The following is a 10813-nucleotide window of genomic DNA, read 5'->3' on the forward strand; positions in this document are numbered from 1 at the left end:
AAACATGCAGTTTCAAAAACCACACCACCGTAACCTCTCTAATCCTCCCCACTAGATTTTGTGAAAGGATTTGCACATCCATGTAGTATACACTCATCAGCCACAACATTAAAACCACTGACAGATGAAGTGAATAACATTGATTATGGTATCTGTCAAGGGGTGGGATATATTGGGCATCAAGTAAATGGCCAGTTTTTCAATTTCATTTGTTGAAAGTAGGAAAAAAATGGGCAAGAGAAAAGATCTGAGTGACTTTGACAGTGTCCAAATAGTGATGGCTAGATGACTGGATTGGAGCATTTCCAACACATCTTGTTCCTGGTATGCATGAGTTCCATATGTGCCCAAGGATCAATGATGCACATGGGAAGCGAAGGCTAGCCTTCCTGGTCCGATCCTACAGAAGAGCTACTGTAGGTCAAATTGCTAAAGAATTTAATGCTGGCCATGATAGAAAGGTGTCAGAACACACAGTTCATCACAGTTTGCTGCACATGGGTCTGTGTAGCCACAGACCAGTCAGAGTGCCCATGGTGACCCCTAAAGATTTTTGCAGACCATGTACAACCCTTCATGGCAATGGTATTCCCTGATGGCAGTAGCAGAATGCAGCCTGCCACACTACAAAAAATGTTCAGGTAAGGGTTTGAGGAACATCATACAAAGTTCAAGATGTTGACTTGGCCACCAATTTCCCAAATATCAATCTGATTGAGCATCTGTAAGATGTGCTGGAATAACAAATCCGATCCATTGAGGCTCCACCTTGCAACTTGGAAGATTTAAAGGATCTGCTGGTAATGTCTTGGTGCCAGATACCACAGGGCACATTCAGAGGTCTTGTGGAGTCCATGCCTCGACATATCAGAGATGTTTAGATAGCACAAGGGGGGCCTACGTGACATTAGGCAGTTGATTTTAATGTTGTGGCTGATCAATGTATGCATCCTTTACAGGAACAAACTAAAAAAAATAAAATAACCTTGATCATAATGTTAACAAATGAAAAGAGCCCAGTCCTTGCAATCTGTCATTGATGGCCCATACTTGGACATATTTGTATTGTTATGCATAATTGGGCATGTCTGTACACATTGTAACTTAACACACTGTACTCCCAGAGTCAGATATAAATTAATTTTAAAAAAACCTGTTCAATGGAATAAATAATTTTGAATTAGTATTACTCGTATTAACATGATCAGTCATTTCCCTTGAGGTGAACATTATCCTAGTAACAGGGAATTAACATTAAAGGTTGTCTGGAGTATGAGGACATTAAATAGATATTAAAAAGGTGTCTCCTGACCACAGGGCAGGGTAAGTATTACCTGAAGTACTAAACGACAAGAGATTTGACGATGTTGGTATACCTGTTGATTTTATCATTTTTGTTATTGTGTAAATGAATTAATCAGCATCATTAATGCTGATGTAACATTTGTTTGGGGTGTTTCCCATCGCATGGCAGACACAACTCTAATTAGTATAGTATGTGAAGAAGAATGTAATAACTAACTATTCCACAGGAATTGCACTGTCCTGAAAGTATTTATAAAAGGAACACAAATATCTGGTTGTAAGAGTGTCATCACGGATACTGTGTAGCATTGTCAGATATGTGCATCGCATTGGGTGATATACACCCAAACCTGAGGCTCTCTCGGTGAAGATCTGCAGGCAGAAATAAATGATACAATTTAAAAACAATCCTGTTGTAACTAAGGAGACTCAATGAGAACAGATTCTCACCAACAAAGGTCCAGTCTTGTAAATCCAGAGCATACACTCAAGAGGGCAAACATATGTTTTAGTTTCAAATGCTTTGATATAACTTTATTGTCCTCAGTTTGGGATTTATTTCTTAAATGTCCAGTAAACAAATGTAACAATTTATTTGCCTTTGTAAGAATAAAAAAATAAACTGTGAACAGCTTTCCCTCCCCACACCCTGATTCCTCTCCTGAAACTGTCATCAAAACACTAAGCCCTCAATGAATACTATCTTAGCAACCTACTTTTCTACCCTACCCTTACCCTTTGTGTCACTTTACCCCACTCCCTCTAGCATGTAAGCTCATTGAGCAGGGCCCTCAACCCCTCTGTTCCTGTGCGTCCAACTTGCCTGGTTACAAATACGTGTCTGTTAGTCCACCCATTGTACAGCGCTACGGAACTTGTTGGCGTTTTATAAATAATAATAATAAGGAACCACACTCAGTTTGAAAAAAGTACAATGCGAGGCTTCCTGAGTGCAGGAAGATGAATATTAATTAGGTACTTTAAAAAAACGAACCATAAAAATATGTAAAAAGGCTGGTGGCCACAGGCCACTGGACATCAGCAAATGTGGTAGTCAAACAAACAAAGCTCTGGGGAAAAATGAGAAATAGAAAAACAAATGAGCAGCTGGAGGTGAAGCTTTGGACAGCTGTAAAAATGTGACAGTTTCCTTGTGTTTTATTGTTTTGTTCTGGAATGGTTCAAGATACAAGCTGGTGTGCATTACTGGTGAGATTTTTTTTTTTTTTACTGGTGCGAAAATTACTCCATCTGAACATATAGTCTAAAGTGTAAAGGAGAGATGAGAGCAGGTATAAATGTGAATAAATGGCACATAATACATGCCTGAGATAGATAGGAAAATTATGTCCACAAATGCACCCTACATCCTGTTCAGACCTGTATTTGACTTTTCCCTTGCAAATAATATCTAGTCATTTTCTTCTCTCTCTCGAGTTCACCTCTCTTATTCCAACTTCTCCCATCTGCATATCAACGTCAATCAGATCAGTAGGGTAAATTAATGGCAATAAATATTCATGAAAATTATATCAATGTGCATGTCCCACTGGGGAGAACATTCCTTGTCTTTAAACAAACTCAATATTTAAATGATAACACGGCTCATTTACCAATATTTAAATCTAAACTAGGTTTCACATAAATAAGATTTTGAAACCTGCTCTTTTTCAGTGTTTGAGGGCAGGGGTTGGCAACCTTCGACACTAAAGGTTGTTCTGGATGACATCTCTCCTGATTCTTTGCCAACATTATGGTTGTAAGAGGAGATGTAGTCCACAGCATCTGGAGTTTTGACAGTTTCCTTATCCCTGCTGTAGGTTTTAGTGCCTGGCACGTTTGTCGTAGCAGACGATATATCATCAATAAAAATCCCTTTGACATTTTTATTGTTTTGATAAAATTAATTAGCAGATTACCCGAAGAGAAATGGAGTGAAAATAATTATGATTACAGGGTGGAGCTGTATAATTTCTGCTGTCAGAGATCCGATTAGAAAAGTTTAGTGTTCATACAAGACTTTCCTCGAGCCACGCCAGACAGAATTAAGTAGTATATCAGGAATTATGAACTATGAGTATGAGCATGTAAGTTGGAAGATCTAAATCAGATCTTGAATTGCATGTGTAGAGAGTCTAGGCAAACATACACGTACTTTACCCCTTTACAAATCTATCGGTTTCTAAAAAACGGTAATGTTTTACATTACAGGGTTAAAATAAAAGAACCCGGACTGCTTTATTTTAAAGTGACTACAGGTGACTGATTAAAAAGTAGAGATGACCAAGCATTGACCCCTTAAGGACACATGACATTTTCCCCCTTTTATTCCAGAAGCTTGGTCCTTAAGGGGCTAAAGCAACGATGCAACATAAGCATAGAGCTGAATTATAAAAATATCCATTTAATAAAATATTTGAGATTTTTGCATCATTGGTCATATAAACCAATATGGCTGCCAAACCATAAGACATATGGACTTCTTATTAAAATTTCAGAGAACACCGTCAATTAACATAGACTAAACTTGATGACTTGGAATGGCAATAAGTCTTAATTTAAAATATATTTTATCATTTTGATTCCTTTCTGTTTCATTCTCACATCATCATTTGCTTTGAGAGACAAGGACCAATGGTATTTCATGCTGTCACAACCGGATCCCAACCTAAGCCCTGTGCTAGTACAGAATGTCTACAGTTTAGTAGCTCTGCCTAAGACCGGTTTGCCAGCTTAAAAGGTTAGATTCTTTATAATTTTTTTTGTTGTAAATTTATTTTTGTTAAAGGGATACTATAAGTGCCAGGGATACAAAGCTGTATTCCTGACACAATAGCTCCCTCTGTCTCCCCCTGCCCCCCACACGTGAATAAAGGGTTAAAAACCCCTTGTTTACTTACCTTACTCCAGGGCCAATGTCCCTCGGCGCTGGGTTGCAGCTCCGCCTCCTCCTCAGTCCGCAATGAGCTGTCGCTAATGCACATGCCCTTTATCAATGCTTTCCTCCTACAGGGAGAAATCTGATGCTGGAGGTCCAGCGTCAATTACCGGACCAAAAGTCCGGTAACAGCCAGGAAGCTGTCTGAGAGACAGCCACTGGAGGCTTACTTTGTGCTGCAATGTAAACATTGCGGTTTCTCTGGAGCTGCAATGTGTTACATTGTAGCACTTAGTGAAATAGGGACACTATTCCCAGACCACTATAGTGTCCCGTTTAGGATAACATTTCCATTTTCAAAGCATAGAAGTATAATAGAATGATGTGACATGCAGACTCCTAATAATGTAAAACGTAAATGCAGAAATTGGAGATGCACAGATCTCTAAACAGATATAAGCACAAGAGACACGCAGGTCTAAATAACAATCAAAATAACACTCATATAATCACTCACAGACACACACACTCACACACACTCACTCACAGACACACATACACTCACTCACGCACACACTCACAGACAGTCACTCAGACACACACTCACACAGATACACACATACACACTCACTCACAGATACACACATACACACTCACTCCCGGACACACATACACACTCACTCACAGACACACCTACACTCACACACAGTCACTCACTGACACACAGACACTCACTCACAGACACTCACACACACACAGACACTCACTCACAGACACTCACACACACACTCACTCACACAGACACTCACTCACAGACACACAGACACTCACTCACACACAGTCACTCACTGACACACAGACACTCACACACACACTCACTCACAGACTCACAGACACTCACACACACACTCACTCACTCACAGACACTCACACACACACACACTCACTCACAGACTCACTCACTCACAGACACTCACACACACACACTCACTCACAGACACTCACTCACAGACACATCACATACACTCACTAATTATTTTAATAAACATTTTCCACCCAGCCTCCCTACCTGGAGAGCTGGTGTGGATGAGGAGTCATTCCCTGGGGTCCAGTGTGGCTGCTGGGCGGCGTGCGGCTGTGCTGTGATCAGACGGCGAGGGAGCTCTAATGTCATGTCTTAAGCCTTCCGATGTCTCCTCATGCTTCCGGGTTTGACGGAGCTTAGCCACACCCCCTTTGACGCGGTCTGCTATTTAATGCGACCGCACCAGCTGATAGAGGCTGGATTATTGAACCGCGTACCGCGCCTAGCTCAGGGGCTCACATACCTCGCTGAGATGACCACATGCTACCGGACCGGACTGGAGGTCCCCAACATCTCTCCTCATCATCGACTAATGCCTGCTCTCTCTTCAACCATTCACTGAAGCAACCGCCTCTGAGGAGAACTGGGGAAACAATCTCTCTACTTCTGGAAGCTAAGTATCTTAAAGTCTCTGAGATAAGAGCTAACAATGCTAAAGTCTTTATTTTCAACTTATTAAAGTCTGCTATCAAGTTGTCCAGCAATCCTGCTACAGCTATCCTCAATTCAAGTATTATTCAAGTTCAGCTGTACCTGTCTTGCTACAGAAAGTCTTTATTGCAACTTACTAAAGTCTGCTATCAAGTTGTTCAGCAAGCCTGCTACAGCTTCCCTCAAATCAAGTATTATTCAAGTTCAGCTGTACCTGTCTTGCTACAGATAGTCTTTATTTCAACTTACTAAAGTTTGCTATCAAGTTGTCCAGCAAGCCTGCTACAGCATCCCTCAAAACAAGTACTATTTAAGTTCTGCTGCACCTGTCTTGCTACTGATAATTCCAATGTATACAATCTCTTATAATTTGAACTGTTAACAAGAATAACGGACTCTAATGAATTCTGAACCTTGTCATTGCTAACTGAAGCAAACCGTTTATTATTTAAAGAAACAGTACCTGTAATTCTGGAACTGAAGTCTCAGTTCCATCTAAGTGTCTTAATAAAATATCAAAGTCCTAAGAAATCTGCAGTTGTGTTCCGCATCATTTACTGTGAACGTGACATCTAATCTCACCGCTCTGCTCCCTCGCGCGCTGTCTGCTGATACCGCGGAAGCCGGAAGATGACGTCATATTCCGGCTCCCGCGGTATCAGCAGACAGCGCGCGAGGGAGTAGAGCGGTGAGATTAGAGCTCCCTCGCCGTCTGATCACAGCACAGCCGCGCCGGGGGTCGAGATGGTGGCCTGGCAGGAGGGAGAGCTTCCCTCCTGCCGGTCACGGAAATCTTGCGCCCCCAGAGCCGGTGCGCCGCCTTATGGACGCGCCGGCCCTGATGGGGGGGGGCAGAGATAGCCTACAGATCAGTGAAGTGAGGCATATGGGGGGGAGGGGCAGAGATAGCCTACAGATCAGTGAAGTGAGGCATATGGGGGGGAGGGGCAGAGATAGCCTACAGATCAGTGAAGTGAGGCATATGGGGGGGAGGGGCAGAGATAGCCTACAGATCAGTGAAGTGAGGCATATGGGGGGGAGGGGCAGAGATAGCCTACAGATCAGTGAAGTGAGGCATATGGGGGGGCAGAGATAGCCTACAGATCAGTGAAGTGAGGCATATGGGGGGGCAGAGATAGCCTACAGATCAGTGAAGTGGGGCATATGGGGGGGGGGGCAGAGATAGCCTACAGATCAGTGAAGTGGGGCATATGGGGGGGGGGGCAGAGATAGCCTACAGATCAGTGAAGTGAGGCATATGGGGGGGCAGAGATAGCCTACAGATCAGTGAAGTGGGGCATATGGGGGGGGGCAGAGATAGCCTACAGATCAGTGAAGTGAGGCATATGGGGGGGCAGAGATAGCCTACAGATCAGTGAAGTGAGGCATATGGGGGGGCAGAGATAGCCTACAGATCAGTGAAGTGGGGCATATGGGGGGGGGGGCAGAGATAGCCTACAGATCAGTGAAGTGAGGCATATGGGGGGGCAGAGATAGCCTACAGATCAGTGAAGTGAGGCATATGGGGGGGCAGAGATAGCCTACAGATCAGTGAAGTGGGGCATATGGGGGGGGGGGCAGAGATAGCCTACAGATCAGTGAAGTGAGGGATGGGGGAGGTAAAGTAAGAGAAGGAGAAGGAAGGAGAAGAAAGGATCTGGAAGGGACAGCAAGGAGCACAACAGATAAAGTAGGAGAAGGAGCACAAAGGAACACAAATTATTATTATTATTATTGCCATTTATATAGCGCCAACAGATTCCGTAGCGCTTTACAATATTATGAGAGGGGATTTAACTATAAATAGGACAATTACAAATAAACTTACAGGAACAATAGGTTGAAGAGGACCCTGCTCAATCGAGCTTACATTCTATAGGAGGTGGGGTGTAAACACATTAGGACAGGAATTTACAATCAAATAAGGTGGGCTGCCCTTTAGGAGAGGGCAAGAGACAGGTATGTGAGGTAGGGGTTAGTCTTGGAGGCCATAAGCTTTCCTAAAGATATGGGTGAGCAGGAAGGGGCAGCAAGGAGCAGGAATGGTCTGCAAGTAGCACAAAGGGTCAACAAGGAGAAGGAAGGGTCTGCAAGGAGCACGAAGGGTCAACAAGGAGAAGGAAGGGTCTGCAAGGAGCAGGAAGGGTCAGTAAGGAGCTGGAAGGTAAAGCAGCACAAAGGTAAAGTAGAAGGAGCAGAAAGAGTCAGGAAGGGGGGGTGAGTCTGCTCTACCTTTGTGAGTACCATTGTTTTATTTATTTTAATAAGTCTTATTATCTTATTGAGAGCACTATCTGTTGCCTTTTCTATCTTTTCTTGAGTGTTCGGGCATTTGCATCACTGCGGATGTTTTTCATCTTATCCTATAAGGGGGGATTGTACCAATGTACGCAAGATACGCTAGAGGTGGTCATAGCTCTATTAAAGGTGAGTGTAATATAACTTCTTTATTATTTCCATCTTATTAGGTTTCACATATTACACTATTGGTTCTCCCTGCTTTTTTGATTTTTTTTATCTTCTCTTATATACGGACACCCAAGCAACAGCTTCCAATTCCAAGAAACCTACATTTTATCAAATACCCACAGCCACACTTACCTGTTAATTAGAGGCATCTTTTTTGTGAGAACTTTTATTTTGGACTATATAATGTGTATTTTCTCCATTGACTTGCATTTGCCTTTGTCAGCTGTCTTTGAAATTCTGTTGTATATGTGGCGCAGCCCTTTTTTTTGTGCCATTCTTTTAGATCTTTTTAAAGGCTTGATAGGGATCCTCATTTATGGTTGCTGCCTTTTGTGATTGTTAAGTTATTTTAGTGTTGACCCATTTGTGTGTTTTTTTGTCATGCATGAAAATGGGCATTAATTCTCGGGATGAGAATATCAAAGTGCCTCTTTATAAATCACTGGTAAGGTCACATCTTGAATATGCTGGGCAATTTTGGGCACTTGTTCTAAAGAAGGATATTATGGTACGTGAAAAAGTGCAGAGACCGGCTACAAAACTAATAAAAGGAGGTGGTGGGGCCTGATCCTCAACATGGCCGGACACACTTTCTTGTAGCTCCAGTTCTCCAAGAGATAGCCTAGAGATCAGTGAAGTGAGGCATATGGGGGGCAGAGATAGCCTAGAGATCAGTGAAGTGAGGCATATGGGGGGGGCAGAGATAGCCTACAGATCAGTGAAGTGAGGCATATGGGGCGGGGGGCAGAGATAGCCTACAGATCAGTGAAGTGAGGCATATGGGGCGGGGGGCAGAGATAGCCTACAGATCAGTGAAGTGAGGCATATGGGGCGGGGGGCAGAGATAGCCTACAGATCAGTGAAGTGAGGCATATGGGGCGGGGGGCAGAGATAGCCTACAGATCAGTGAAGTGAGGCATATGGGGCGGGGGGCAGAGATAGCCTACAGATCAGTGAAGTGAGGCATATGGGGCGGGGGGCAGAGATAGCCTACAGATCAGTGAAGTGAGGCATATGGGGCGGGGGGCAGAGATAGCCTACAGATCAGTGAAGTGAGGCATATGGGGCGGGGGGCAGAGATAGCCTACAGATCAGTGAAGTGAGGCATATGGGGCGGGGGGCAGAGATAGCCTACAGATCAGTGAAGTGAGGCATATGGGGCGGGGGGCAGAGATAGCCTACAGATCAGTGAAGTGAGGCATATGGGGCGGGGGGCAGAGATAGCCTACAGATCAGTGAAGTGAGGCATATGGGGCGGGGGGCAGAGATAGCCTACAGATCAGTGAAGTGAGGCATATGGGGGGGGGGGCAGAGATAGCCTACAGATCAGGGAAGTGAGGGATGGGGAGGCAGAGATAGCCCATAGATCAGGTAATTGAGGGATGGGGGAGGTAAAGTAAGAGAAGGAGAAGGAAGGAGCAGAAAGGGTCTGGAAGGGACAGCAAGGAGCACAACAGGTAAAGTAGGAGAAGGAGCACAAAGGAACACAAATGAGCAGGAAGGGGCAGCAAGGAGCAGGAATGGTCTGCACGGAGCACAAAGGGTCAACAAGGAGAAGGAAGGGTCTGCAAGGAGCATGAAGGGTCAACAAGGAGAAGGAAGGGTCTGCAAGGAGCAGGAAGGGTCAGCAAGGAGCAGGAAGGGTCAGCAAGGAACTGGAAGGTAAAGTAGCACAAAGGTAAAGTAGAAGGAGCAGAAAGGGTCAGGAAGGAGCTGAAAATAGCAGCAAGGAGCAGGAAGGGACAGAAGGAGCACAAAGGTGAAGTAGGCGAAGGAACAGATATGAGCAGGAAGGGTCTGCAAGGAGAAGGAAGGGTCTGCAAGGGGCAGCAAGGAGTAGGAAGGGTCTGCAAGAAGAAGGAAGGGTCTGCAAAGAACAGAAAGGGACAGAAGGAGCACAAAGGTAAATGAGCAGAAATAATCAGAAGGAGCACAAAGGTAGTAGGAGAAGGAGCAGAAAAGGGTAGCAAGGAGAAGAAAGGGACAGCAAGGAGCACGAAGGTAAAGTAGGAGAAGGAGCAGAAAGGGTCTGCAAGGAGCAGAAAGATCAGAGAGAGACAGGAACAGAAGGGGGAGCACAATAAGCAGAAAGTACCAGAAAGGTAAAGGAGCAGAAGGAGCCAAGGAGGAGAGAAGACAGTGTCAGAAGAAAAAGAAGACTGTGTCAAATGAAGGAGATTGGAGCAGGAAGGACAAGTGAAGTGAACCCTCCACTTTATAAGGCTTTGGTACCTGGGCCTGGCAGGGAAACTTTGGACCTTCTGATCTCCCCAGGTAAAAAAATATCAGTGTTAATGTGTTCACTTTATTTACTGAGTGTCAGGAAGCACAGAGGGCCGCTGGGGAGGGGTGTCGCTGATTGACTAGAGCGGTCAGCTGGCACTCTAAGCCAATCAGTAGCTCCCCATTCATAAAAAAGTAAAACATTCTTATGAACCGGGAACTGGCTTAGAGCGTCAACTGACCACTCTAGCCAATCTGTAGCACCCATGCCTGACGTCAATCTGCACTTCCTGACACTCCGTTTCAGAAGCCGAATACCACTGAGCGACCTGGAAATCTGGAGCTAGAGGAAGCCTTTGGGGTTAAACGATTTGAGAGCGGTTTAACCCCTTAAAGGAAAGAGAGCACCCAGGGGCTTTCTG

Source organism: Pelobates fuscus, chromosome 7 (assembly GCF_036172605.1).
Source record: "Pelobates fuscus isolate aPelFus1 chromosome 7, aPelFus1.pri, whole genome shotgun sequence".
NCBI classification, from domain to species: domain Eukaryota; kingdom Metazoa; phylum Chordata; class Amphibia; order Anura; family Pelobatidae; genus Pelobates; species Pelobates fuscus.